The 12,793-nt window shown below is 41.0% G+C and overlaps 1 protein-coding gene across 2 annotated transcripts in view; it reads left to right on the top strand.

Moving 5' to 3' along the window:
* ppm1e (protein phosphatase, Mg2+/Mn2+ dependent, 1E) overlaps window positions 1–12,793 on the top strand; it is a 64,713-nt gene that overhangs the window by 17,295 nt on the left and 34,625 nt on the right. The gene's annotated exons all lie outside the window — the stretch shown is intronic.

Here is a 12,793-nt window from a genome sequence, read left to right as displayed (position 1 = left end):
GCAGGAGTGTGTGTAGCAGCATTGATGTCCAGCTGCCCACACACAGTCTTCCCACCCCTACACTCCAGGAGATGTGTTCACACATAGCTGGTGCGTCGCAAAAATGAGTGACCTTTAATGTGTAGTAACACCGAGCAATCTGCACGGAGCGATAACGGTTAAATTAAGGAGCAGTAAAAGCATTTTTAACAGTAAATCGGCTTTAAAACTGATAACAAATGAAAACATTCTGTACAAAGCTGATGCTGATTAAATATCAGGATCTTATCCTGGGATACAAAATTTATTTCCCAGTGGGAGATGAAATGGTGTAATATTATGTGCTATCAAATGATTTTAATCCTATCTGGAGCAGTTGGACATGTTTTTTTTTTTTAGGCCCAAACACCTACTGTGTGTGTGTGTGTGTGTGTGTGTGTGTGGGGGGGGGGGGGTCTTTTTTGTAGCTCTTATATGTCCTCTGCTTTTTTAAGGTCAAGTCTTTGTGCTTGTGCTCGTAATGCGAACACACACAGTTTTTCATGTGAACACTTCTGTGGAGTTTAATGAAAGAATACACACTCTGTGGTTTTATGAGCACGCAGGGGATTGTCTTGTCTCATATGAACAATCTCTCTCCACTTGGCGCAGCCTACCTCACATTAATTGTCTCTGATGTCTCTCCTGAGCACAGTTTGAAATGTTTTATTATTTATCATTTTGTTGTGACGATAAATAAATGTCTTAACAAGAGAGACCCAATGTGAATGTAATCCAAACATAATTAACTTGAATCTAAGCGGCAACATGATGTGACTTTAGTTAACAAGGAGCAGTTTTAATAAGAAAAAGTAATCCACTAAGAACATATGTGAAGTAATGAAATCTAATTCCAAAACCAGTCGGTGCTCTTTAAAGAATAGTTTATATTAGGAATGTAACACTTCCTGCAGAGAAGAAGGGCAAAAGCTTACTTTATCTTAATTTTTTAGTATGAATACAGACTGTGAACATGGGCCCTTATGATCGTCTTGACTTATTGATTTCTAAGCAGGAGTTGTCAGACAAGATCCCACCGAGGTAACTGACTTGTGGTGTCTAAGCGCTCATAGCAACCCAGTGGGTTGATTTCTGAGCCTTCAGTTTTGGCTGTGAAGCAGAATTCACCAAACTTTGCATTGTTTACTCAATAACAGAGAAAGTGAGCCAGGTTTAGACCTGAGACGGGTTCTTTTTACCCGCCTGATGATGTGTTGTTGCAACAGTAATCCTGCTCAGCATGAGAGGAACTGCAGGTTCAGACATTTGGTGTATGCACTTGGCTGAGAAGCCAATGGTGCTAAGCTACCATCTGCCTCCAAGGCAGAATCCTGTTGAATGTATCCACAGTGACATTAACCATTTCTAAGCTTCACTGTTGGCGCTTTGGCTGCTACTATTTCATTTTTGTTTTGTTTTTTCACACCCGGAAGCTATGTCCGTCTTTTATGCCGTTTATGGCACAGACACACGTGTTGGCAAATTGGGCCTATATAATGGACTGATAAAACACTCGAAATTCATCCACCAAAATGAAAGCGCAACTTTCTTGGATGGTGTGTACTGCACAAAAAGAAATAATATTAGTCTTATAATCCATTGAAAGATCTCCAACAGTGCAAACACACCAAAGAGGTTTAGTTAAATTAGTCAGAGTAGTGGATGAGGCCTAGCAGCCACCAATGTCGGGACACCGGCTGCCACCATCCGAACGTACTTATCCAGGTGGAGGAGTTAAAGCAAGAAAATTCAACTCCGCTGGGGAAACTATACATATAGTTTCATTAAGCCTGTCGGGTCAGTGCCTTCGTACTGTGCTTCTCGAAGGTTTGAGTCCCATTAAACACAACATTACACAATAAGAACATGTTACCCACAATCAAGCATGGTGGTGGTAGTATGATGGTCTGGGACTGCTTAGCTTCTTCACGACCTGGATGACTTGCCATGACTGATGGATCCTCTCTACCAGAAAATCCTGAAGGAGAATATCTGGCCATCAATTTATGCCCTGAAGTTCAAGCTCACTTGGGTTATGCTGCAGGACAATGATCTGAAACACAAGTCGTCGTAAGAGCTTAAAAAGAAGGCGACTGGACTTCTATGTCCATCCCAAAGGATGGACATAGAAGTCCATCCCAAAGCTGACACCAACTGTCAGCCACTTAAAATGCAGTCTCGAGATGCCTTCTCAGAGACCTCAAGCTTCCATCAGGTGACCTCAAAAGGTCACATGATAGGGTAGGGCACAACCAGTAACGTTTTCGCCCTTAATAAATGAAATCATAATTTAAAAATGGTATTTTGTCTAATATTAAAGCTGAAACATGTGTGACAAATATGCAAAAATAAGAGATCAGTAATACTTTTCACAGCACTGTAACTTTTCTCCACATTGCTGATATTCTACCTGACGGCAACATGTACAATAGTGAAAGTGGACCAGCAGTTTTATGCTGGTGACACAGAGAACCTGTGAAGTGCCAATCACTCCTACAGTGCATAGAGGGGGCTGGGAATCAGTCGAGAGGTTGACAGTAGAAACATGACAGATATCGAGTAGAGACATGCAACAAAGATTCCTGATATTGTAGGAGGACTTTGGTTTTCATAGTGGAGCAACCCAAGGCGTTCTTTTAATAAAAGAAGCCCATTCACCTTCAGAGAGCAGAATGAAGCTGTATTCATTGCACAGGCTGTCGAGCACAGCTGACAATATGCTCCTCTTTCTGCTTTAATTAGAACATCATAAAGGTCAGAGAGCCAGAGAAGATGCGTCAACAGCAACAGTACTGCAAAGTCACAGAGGGAATGTATTGTGTGTATTACCATAGCAATGATCCAGAAAATAAGGCTGCAGTCCAGAGCTCAAAGTGGATTTTACTGACAGTGAGCAAATGTTAGTCGGTTTTGTCACTTTGCAGCAGACAAATCAGAACATCCACCAAAGTCCCACTTGCACTGTCTCAGAATGAAGTGACCTCCTTTTGAGCTGAACTAGTTTCAAAGACAGTGGATATCTTCCTCACCGCACACACTATAAAACAACATCAGGCGCGTTCGCCGCTCGTGTGAAAGCCGCCGCTCACCATCAAAAGTCGTTATCGTGAGCTTTAAAGGAAAAATCAAGATCTGCCCGAGCACAGAAAGTGCGTTTGCCTGGAATGTTTGAAGTCCTACTTTTTCATGCTACCATCTGTCTGTCCGCTGGCTTCTCACTGTTTAATCAGAGCAATATGATGCCGGGAGATTTGATCCCCCTGGAGATGTATATCCATCGAGGCTTCTGGGAAGTAACTGTATGGCTTTCTAGAGCAGCTCTAAAAACTAAAGATGTATTTTTTAGGCTGCGAGAGCCTCCCTTTGTCCTTAAAGGGGTTTTTCTGTTAGTCTGAGGCATCCTGCCTTAGAAAAACACCAGCCTGGTAATGTATACCAATGAAAGACAGTGCTGGAAGCTTTTAGAGAGTTATCAGTGCTCTTCTTCGACATGTTTAAGGGCTGTTTCGCATGCATCCCCATCCCCATCCTCTCATTCCTCCCACTCTTTTTCCTCCAAGCGCTGCTCTGGTCTATCCCAGCCTTTTAAATTAGTTTCAGAAATAATCCTTTAATCAGAGAGTCTCGCTGGGATTACCACAGAGGGCAGCCTCAGTTACTGCCCTCAACCACTACTGGCAATTGTTGAACCTGCAGTATTTGATTTAGGCAGCATCACCCATCCACTACCACCATGAGGCAGCAGGGATGGTCTCATCCAACTTTTTCACACCCGTTTCCGACTCTTGCACGTACACATGCGATAACATCTCTCCTTCCTCTCTTTTAAGCTGTTAGTAACACATTTGTGTAGACTCATCTGAGCTCCAGATGTCAGCTGTGAAACTAATAATGGCAGCATTTTCCAGGCATCATCTGTCTGTTTCTTGGCGTGTCACACAAGTGTAGTCAGAGCATGTATGTGAATTTGAAACATTTGTTCCACTGAAATCGCTGCGTTCAGATGAGCTGTGCTATTAGAATAAAAGAGCAAGAAACAATTTTTATTCTAACATAAATAAAAACACTAAATAAATAGGTAATAATACTAATGAAAGCAGCTTTAACAGTGGCATAGGTAGACAGTACAATAGATGGATATAATACAGGTATTTTGACTATTGGATTTTGCACCTAAGCTAGGTTTTGCATAGGGGTCGGCAATGTTCAGTGACTGCTTAAAGTTTATTGTGGTTACTGTGTAGCCTGGTGGCCCATGGGAAGAAGCTCTGTTTGAGTCTGCTGGTCCTGCCTTTTATTCTTATATAGGTTTAATACAACGCGTATTTGCATAAACCATTTGATTTCCGACTATCTCAATATCTGGAAATCATGCACATCCCTTCTACAGAGAGACTACAAAGTCTGTGTAATTATGAGTCTTTGTTTTGAGGTTAAACCCCTCTTTATTTTATAATATTAAGAGTAACCGGTGATGCTAATGATAATGGTAAGCCTGTCTGGGCTCACATCAAACATAGTGGTCATTCCTGTCTGTGAGAAGTAAATGGAGTTCCTCTTTATGAATGCATAGTTAGTTATGGATTTATGTGACATGGCCGGGGCAGACTGGGGAGGGAAACCAGCACAGGCCACACAGTCATGATCGTGAGTGTCCGGTTGACCGAAGCTGTGGGAGGAAAGCAGAGCACGCAGAGGCAAAACATGCAAATATGGAAAGGACATGCAAACTGCACGCAGACAGGAACCGGAGTCTGGCTGTCATGTGCTACAAAGCCAGTCTTCTTCAAAAACACACAAAGTGTTTCATTTAAGAAGTTCTTCTGCTTAAAGTGACACATTCAGCACATCTGTGGTTTTGTGTATCACCTCAGAGATTTGTGTACATCACCAAACTTCTCTTCCTCTTTTTTGTAAGTTGCTTTCTCATTTTTATTTCAGCTAAAAAAACACTACCCTCTCTGTCCTTCTGCCCTTCCCCTCGTCTGCCGAGCTGTAACGTTTAGCCTTCTAGGGCTAATAGGAAGTGGAGTTTGTTAATGGCAGCTCTAAATGTAAAATTTGAATAAACAGCATTGGATTGTTTTCATCATCCTTATCTGAACACATCATTGAGACATATGGAGCAAACCTGGTCATTTTGCTTTCGTTTCTCATGCACAGGGTCCAGTCATTTTAGAGGACAAGGACTTACTGAGGCCTTCATTTCTATTTAGTATTTGCCTTCCTCTGTGTATGTAGTTTAACTGCCTGTACTGGGAATAGCTTTGCAGTCATTCTGTGACCCAATTATTGAGCTTCTTTTTACTCCTGTAAGCACAGTCTCACTAAAGCAAACACTTCTAATGATCCTATCACTTACCTGAAAAAGTAAGCGAACTGCTGCATTTCCCCTGCCTTAAAGTGGGCCTTCAAGGTGTTGTTGAAGCAGATATAGTTATTATTAAGGTAATGTGTCCAATTTAACTTCACTTAAAATGATTTTTTGCCACCTCATGGATTTTTTTTTAAATTAACTACCTCTTAAAAACTCCTTTCACCACAACAACCTCCATCATGCATTTCCTCTAGCTTCTTACGAGACAAGGAGATGAGTTTTGAACCATTCTTCCTGAACTTTCATCTTTTAAAGCCTTACACTTATTATTTTACTTTTTCGTTGTGTGGTTGCATCAGTAGCCCTCTTTCAGACAAACATAATGTACCTAGATAATGCTACTTATTGCTTTTGGTTGGGCTTGTGTGAGTTAGCTGAAAAAGGTCCTGTTGGGTGACCTTTCTACCTGATGGGCGGATTTTTGTATTTAGATCGTGGTCACGCTGCATTTACATGTGGCGAGATCTAATCGCAGCAGCGTCCTGACCTCCTCCAAATGTGGCCTGATGTTGTGGTGGATGTATTTTAATGTGCCCTGTGGAGTTTTTTTTCTTATTAATGGAAGCAAACAAAGCTAATCTTGATATTTGTCACATTGTGATATCTTTGATCGCACACGAGTCAGCAACATTTCTTTCAATTTTTTCTGATTGCTTACATCCTGCATTGTTTTTCCTTGTGTTCTCCAGATATAAAACAAAACACCGGAGACATGGTGAACAATTCACAGCATACTTTTAAAATGTCATATATCCAGATAAATGATCTTGCCGTGTCGGGCTTTTAAGCAAACATCTCTAACCACACCTTCAAAACATGTAAAAGAAAATAAGGTTGGTTTTTTTTGTTTCAAAATTAAACTAATATATTCAGTATCCTTAAGATTTTTGGCTTCTGGAAATATCAAAAAACAATTTGATTATTTGATTATTACCATGTTCTTCACACAATTGTTTTTTTGATATTTTTAAGCATCAAGTTAATCAACTGGAGTTTCTTACTGTGTGAAAAGCACTTTCCCTTTTTGTGTGAGAGATGCAACATAAGTTTCGTCTTTGAAAAGAATTCGGTGAGAGATTTCTGTTCTAATGTGTTTGGTATTTCAAAAAGAAACACCTTTTACTGACATTTACAAGAGGACAACTAAAAGTTGGAGCCGTGTTGGTTTGAATGCTTAAAAATAGAAATCTTTTATGTGAAGCTGCAGAAATTACTGATATTTTCATTGCTTTTCTTAAAAGAAGATGAGCTTCAGATTTACGGAGCAGCATTTACTTACAGTCCAGTTTTACAGCGTGGCAGGTTCACGGTTTGTGACTCATACTGGGCTGTAAAGAATGGAGAATCTTTCCAGCAGTGGCTCACATTGATGTCTCTAAAACAGGCGCCTTAATTAATTTCAGCTCTGGAGAGGCCCCATTTTTGGAAGTGCAATGACCTTCAAAAGTGTGCAGTGTCCTCCTTTTTCCTTTTGCAGCATTATGGACGCTTTTGCAGAAGCTCTTCCAGCCTGCTGCTGCTGCTTGAAAGTGCTGGGCATCTTTGTTCACACAAGGTGCCCATAATTCAAATGATGAGTCATATGTCTGTGGCAGACGAACTGAATGCAAAGCAGTTCATCTCACGCTATAGTCCAGAATCCCTGCCTGTCTGACCTTGGAAAATGTGCCTGAAAGCTGCTGAACGAATGCCCCCAAAGCAGCCGTGCACAAACCGAGATTGTTTTATCTGAATCTGAATGAGCACCTGCAGAAACAAACAGCACAAGTGCAGTTATTGTTCCTGGAATTGAATCGATATCAGGCTTTTTTTTGTATGCTAATGCAGGGTCATACAGAGATAACTGAGGTTGTGAATTTAATGTTTGTACAAATAAAAACTGATGGCAGAAGAAAGCCACGGTGACTTTAAATGTCACTGAATCAAGTCCTAGTTAGCAGTGAGTTTGCAGAAATCTTGAAATGTTGCAAAACACTGAAAAATGCTCTCAATAAATTCTCTAAAGTCAAATGTCTTATTTTATCAGTCCTAAATCCCCAAAAATGTGAAACCTAAAACGTGCAAACATTTGTTTTTTATTTGGTGATTCTTTAAACAGCAGTTTAATCTCTCTTCTGCCCAAAGCATGCTAAATGGGGAAACCACAAAATCTATTCATGTCTGTGAGGGATAGCCTCTACATGTCATCTCACATGCCATTAGACTGTATCTGTGATGGCTCATTTCCCTCATCCAGACCTAGCATGACGTTTTTTATGCAAGAGTGTTGCCCCGCTGCAATAAACTTGCCTCTGGTCCCTCATTGGGCGGTCTTGCTGCCTCTGGTTTAAATTAGTCTGTAGAAATAGGCCTAGCTTCTCTCTGAAGGCATGTTTGGTTTATTGCACCATACCGTTAGCCGGCTTCCCCGACAGATGACACACTCAGACTTGAGGCTGTTGATATTTGTTTTCTTAAGGTAGATTGGCCTCTGATGTGTCATTATCCAGCAGCTGTGCAATCAGACTGTGGTTTCCTTTGAAATTAGTTTTGTTTATAGATTAAATCATTATAGTAACTGAACAGTTCATTTATAACTGTACATGGATAATACCATTAAAGCCTCATTCTATTAGCAGGCTAGGTCTAGTAGGTTATCGTTTTGCCCCATAACTGCTGGGATAGGCTCCACCTCAAGTTAGATGGATGGATGATTGCACACTTTGACAATTGGGAACCAGTTTTTAAATACTGAGATTTGGCTTCGGTGACTAAGAAGCACATCTTAAAATCCAGAATAGTGATTTTGGAAAAGATTATATTTCGATGTTTCAAGGTGTGTCACACGAGATAAGCGAGTTTGAAATTGTCTTCAGCTTGAAATTTTAGCCTCATTATACCACAGAAAATGTCAGGGGAGGTCACCAAATACATGAGGATTGAGTCTCCCTGCAGACTGGGAACATCACGGCTAATTTCATGGGAAGTGAAATGAATCAGAGTTTCAGCTTCAGAGTGAAGGTCGCTGCTCTTTTTGTGGCCTTTAATACAATTTAAGTCATCAAACATGCACGAGGGCTTGTGGTGATGACACAACATTTAACGGATGAAAGCGCACAATAATGAAATGTTAAAATACAAAGAAAATTTAAATTTTGGCACGTCTGGTATTATGGGTCGAGGTTGGATTTATAAGTGAGAGGTTTCACAGCTGTTTTCTGAGCCACAGGTCCCACATCAGTATGCAGGGAACGCTTCCAAATCACCAGCATGTCATGCTCTGAGCAATTTAAAAATGTGTTTTAAAAAAACAGATGTACGAGATATGATCGTCCACACACTCAGGCTTGAAGGGACACTTCATTTTGCACTATTCGCTTCCCTTTGGACAGCCTTAAGGTCAGTATTTGAGTCTCTTTTTTCAACTATATCAGCATAAATCACTTAGTTAAAGAGAAAAAAATTATTCTAGAGGTGAGCAGTGCTGATATGATGTTATATTGTCAATAAATCTTAAAAAAAACCACTAAAAACAACAGTGATCATGTCTTACAACAACTTAAGAGGATGATTAAAAAATATTCGAGAGCAATTTTTCTGCTTGGCAGCCTCAGTGAATTTGGTAGAGAGGTATATGAATCACACCCTCGCCTGCTGTAGGCTCTGGTTGGAGTGCACCTCACAGATAGCAGCTCCAGCCCGAAGGTGATCAATTGTCATTTTATATTTCTTGCTTTTCTGAATAATCACAGCAACAGTAGTCACCTTGTCACTGAGCTTCTTGCTGATGCTCTTGTAGTCCACTCCAGCCTTGTGCAGGTCTACAATCTTATCCCTGACATCCTTTAAAAGCTCTTTGGTCTTGCTTAGGGTGGTGGAACGGAAGAAATTGATTCCTTGGACAGCTATGCTTTATACACATAACCTGCTGAGATCAGGAGTATCTGTAATTGATTTAATGATTGACTGCAATTTGTGTTCAACATAGGCACACAGGAAATCAGTGGGAGCCAGAATTCTGGGTGGGTTGTAGGATAGCAAATACTTTTTTGACTCAATGACATACACATAAATCTATAACTTTTATGTAATTTTTTTCTGGACTTTTGGTTGATATTCTGTCTTTCTCCATTAAAATGAAATTACCATAAAATTTTTTGCGACTTTTCATTTCAATGGAAGTGTGCAAACTTACAAATTCAACAGATGATCAAATAATTATTTCCCCCATGTGCACAGCATGTTGAAATGGGACATATTCAACTTTTCCTCATGTTCTGCTACATTCTTCAAATAATTAGAGCCAAATATGTACAAATAAACCTTTAAACTCTTGGATCGCTGTGATATCAGAGCTCTAGCTGTGATCACAGCAGCTCCAACCACATTGAGATCTTCTGTTTGTGAGGGGCAGCCAATCAGAAGAAAGTTGTCTTTAAGAGGAAGGAGCAAAAACAGCTTGTTTCACATAGGGGGTGAACTGAGGGGATGCAGCATAAGATAAATCAGGATTTTTTTTTTTAACTGTGACTCATGCGCAGTCAGAGTAGAGTCAAAGAGTAAAATCATAGAGCTGGAAATGAGCGTAAGAGGTCTCCTTTAAAGCATGTGTCATTCATATACCTAACAACATAGAATTATGTCAAAAGAGTCTCTTGAAGTGATGAGCCCACACACAATGTTCCTCTTGGCTCTACTGACAGTTTTAAAACCTTGCAGCTCATGGCAGAAACAGGTGGAGATGTCTGCGCTGCATTTAAACTTTCTGGCAGTGTGAGCACCTCATGTTCACCTCAGGGTAAAGCCCAACTAAACTAAAAAATATCTTCTTTGACAAAAAGTTAAAGAGTGCACTCATAAAAACTTATCAGGCAAATATCCCCTCAAAACATCCAACAACAGAACTTTAAGAAGCTTTACAAGAAAGATATGAAGACCAGATTAATGTAAATGCTGTGCCAGTTTTAAATTAGTTTAGAAACTAAACTGTTCCGAGCAGCTTTTATCCACCCTTCTGACTGACCTTTTCTCCACTGCAACAGCTCTTTTTGTTTGTCCAGATTCCTCATTAGCTGCCACTTTACGGCAGCTGTTTTTCCTGCTGAGGGTCATCATGGCTATTGCGATATTTAAATACACATTGTTGATGTTTAAATGATGCTCTCACCATGCCAAACTGATGCGCAAACGTAGAACATCAGCTAACATGTTAAAAGCTGGCAGTTGTTTAGGGTTATTAATGTATTTGTGAAGGGCTTGTTTTTCTGTGTTAAGTAACACTGAGGATGTTTGTTACGGGATTTGAGATGGAAAACCCCTCCCACAGCCTGCAACTTTCAGCTCCATCGCTTCTCATTATACTTAGTGAGGTCTAGAGGGGTCGGTAGGTGTGTTTTTGGAGGGCCAGACCAGCTGTTGGCCTCCAGTCTTTATGCTAAACTAATCCAATGTCCGGGCAGTATTTAGGGCAGAGACACCACAAAGTGGTATCGATGTTCTCATCTCAAGAAAGAGAAGTATGTTTTCCCGAAACTACAGCACATCCATCCATCTGTGCATTTAAGCTACAGCACCACTACAGCAACTAAATCAAATAAACTGCAGGTCTGTCTCTGTTTTGTGATTTGAATGCAGAGCAGAGACTGAAATATCTGCCAGCTCAAGATATGCTTGATCACTCCCTTGTCTCAGATGTCACTATTGTTTATGAGAAAGCGGATCAATTAAAGGATACTCGAGGTCAGGACATGATGTGGCTTCCCTGTAGGCCCTCACCAACCCACCAACGATCCAGCTGGTGGATTACATAATGCTGCCTTAAGGCTTTGTGCAGCGCTGCGCTGGGCTTGCTCAAAAACCTCACAGGGAATTACATGTAAGTTCCCCAGTCTTTCTGCGGAGGCTGAGCAGAGGCTCGAGGCTTATCTGAAAACTGACTACACTCAGCTACTACAGACACACAACCACTTCAACGACATGACACATGCAGAGCGGTACGGCTCATTTTCCTCAGAGTGTGTCACCTTTAAGTCTCCACTTACTGCCATGTCTTGTTGAAGTAGTAGAGCCGCTGCCTACACAGCAGTCCCAGATGTACCGTAGGCGGTTGTACGAATTCTGCGGCTCTGAAGGGTTTTCTAATTTTATGACAGATTAGACACGCCTCTCTGCAGCCAACATTGTGCACTTCATCGTAAGTGGAACATGCCACTGCGAGTGCGTGCAGCAGCACTGTGTGACGTCTGCAGTCACAGTTGGTCCATCATTTCCACTCTGTTTGAAGCACACCATGTTACATCAGCAGAGCTCTGAAAACACCCGGAGGGGCACTCAGGTTATGAGGTAGAGCTGCTGAAAGGGCCAAACACAGCACACTTTCTTCTTGACTGCAGCTTGATGAGACCCGATGGCAGATCACACTGCTCAGGTTGACTGGGGATGGGCAACACATCTGCACAGAACCACCTCTGTTTCACCGCCACGCACAAAGAGTCGTTGTAGCTGAGGCTCATAGTGTCACTGTGTTATCAGATATGGTGCTGTTACACAACATCTAGGTTTTTATCATTAATTACAAATGCTGCTGCTTCTAGTGCATATTATTACTTTGGTTTTGTTATAATTATTAAGAGTGAAGCCAAAATATTGCAGTAAATCGCCGCTGCCATGTTTCCCTGGCGACGTAATTTGTGACTGGAGGCTACAGACTGGTTTCCAGGAGGTGGAGATGGGGTACTGATGTCCCATCTCCTGGCCGACACAAATATGATGGACGTAGCTTCCAGGTCTGAAAAGCGAAGCCAACATGGAAATGCTTTAAATCTGCAGCGTTTTTAAAGGCCAGCAGGGGGGCTTACCTGTGGTTGGAAATGGATTTCGGGTCCTGATTAGTTTTACAGTCAGATGACGACAGTTAAAATACTTGCTGCTGTAGCTACATTCAACTTTTCACTGTCTATGAGCTAGCCATGAGGTAGTAGATCATTATATACCAGCTAATGCATCGTCAGTAATCCTCCAGACATTTCTGGCATTCAGCTTTCCAGCTTTGTTTGTGTCCAAAATTACAGCAGTGCTGCACACTGTTGTTTTGAACCTCCTTAGCGTGCACGTCATTCTGTCTGTAAACAAACACAACAGTTTAAAAAATTTGAATGAATTCTGGTAAAACCTTGCAGGGGTGTAGAGTGTGGCCGTGTTAAAAACCCACTAAAATTTGCCTGAAATCCACCAAAGTCTTGAATATCAGCTTAATGATTTATTGGTCATAAAATGGACAAAAAGCTTTATAACTTAGAAACTATGATACTTGTGGTGTATATTGTCAACATATAGAAAGTATCATATATGATTTCAAATATCATATCAGATTTGACCTTTGACCTTCTTTATAGTGAGTAGATTGATCTAAAGATCAAA

The sequence above is a fragment of the Pelmatolapia mariae genome, linkage group LG10_11 (assembly GCF_036321145.2).
Source record: "Pelmatolapia mariae isolate MD_Pm_ZW linkage group LG10_11, Pm_UMD_F_2, whole genome shotgun sequence".
Classification (NCBI taxonomy): Eukaryota; Metazoa; Chordata; class Actinopteri; order Cichliformes; family Cichlidae; genus Pelmatolapia; species Pelmatolapia mariae.
The sequence above is the reverse complement of the archived record's forward strand: the minus strand, read 5'-3'. Positions and strand labels throughout refer to the sequence as shown.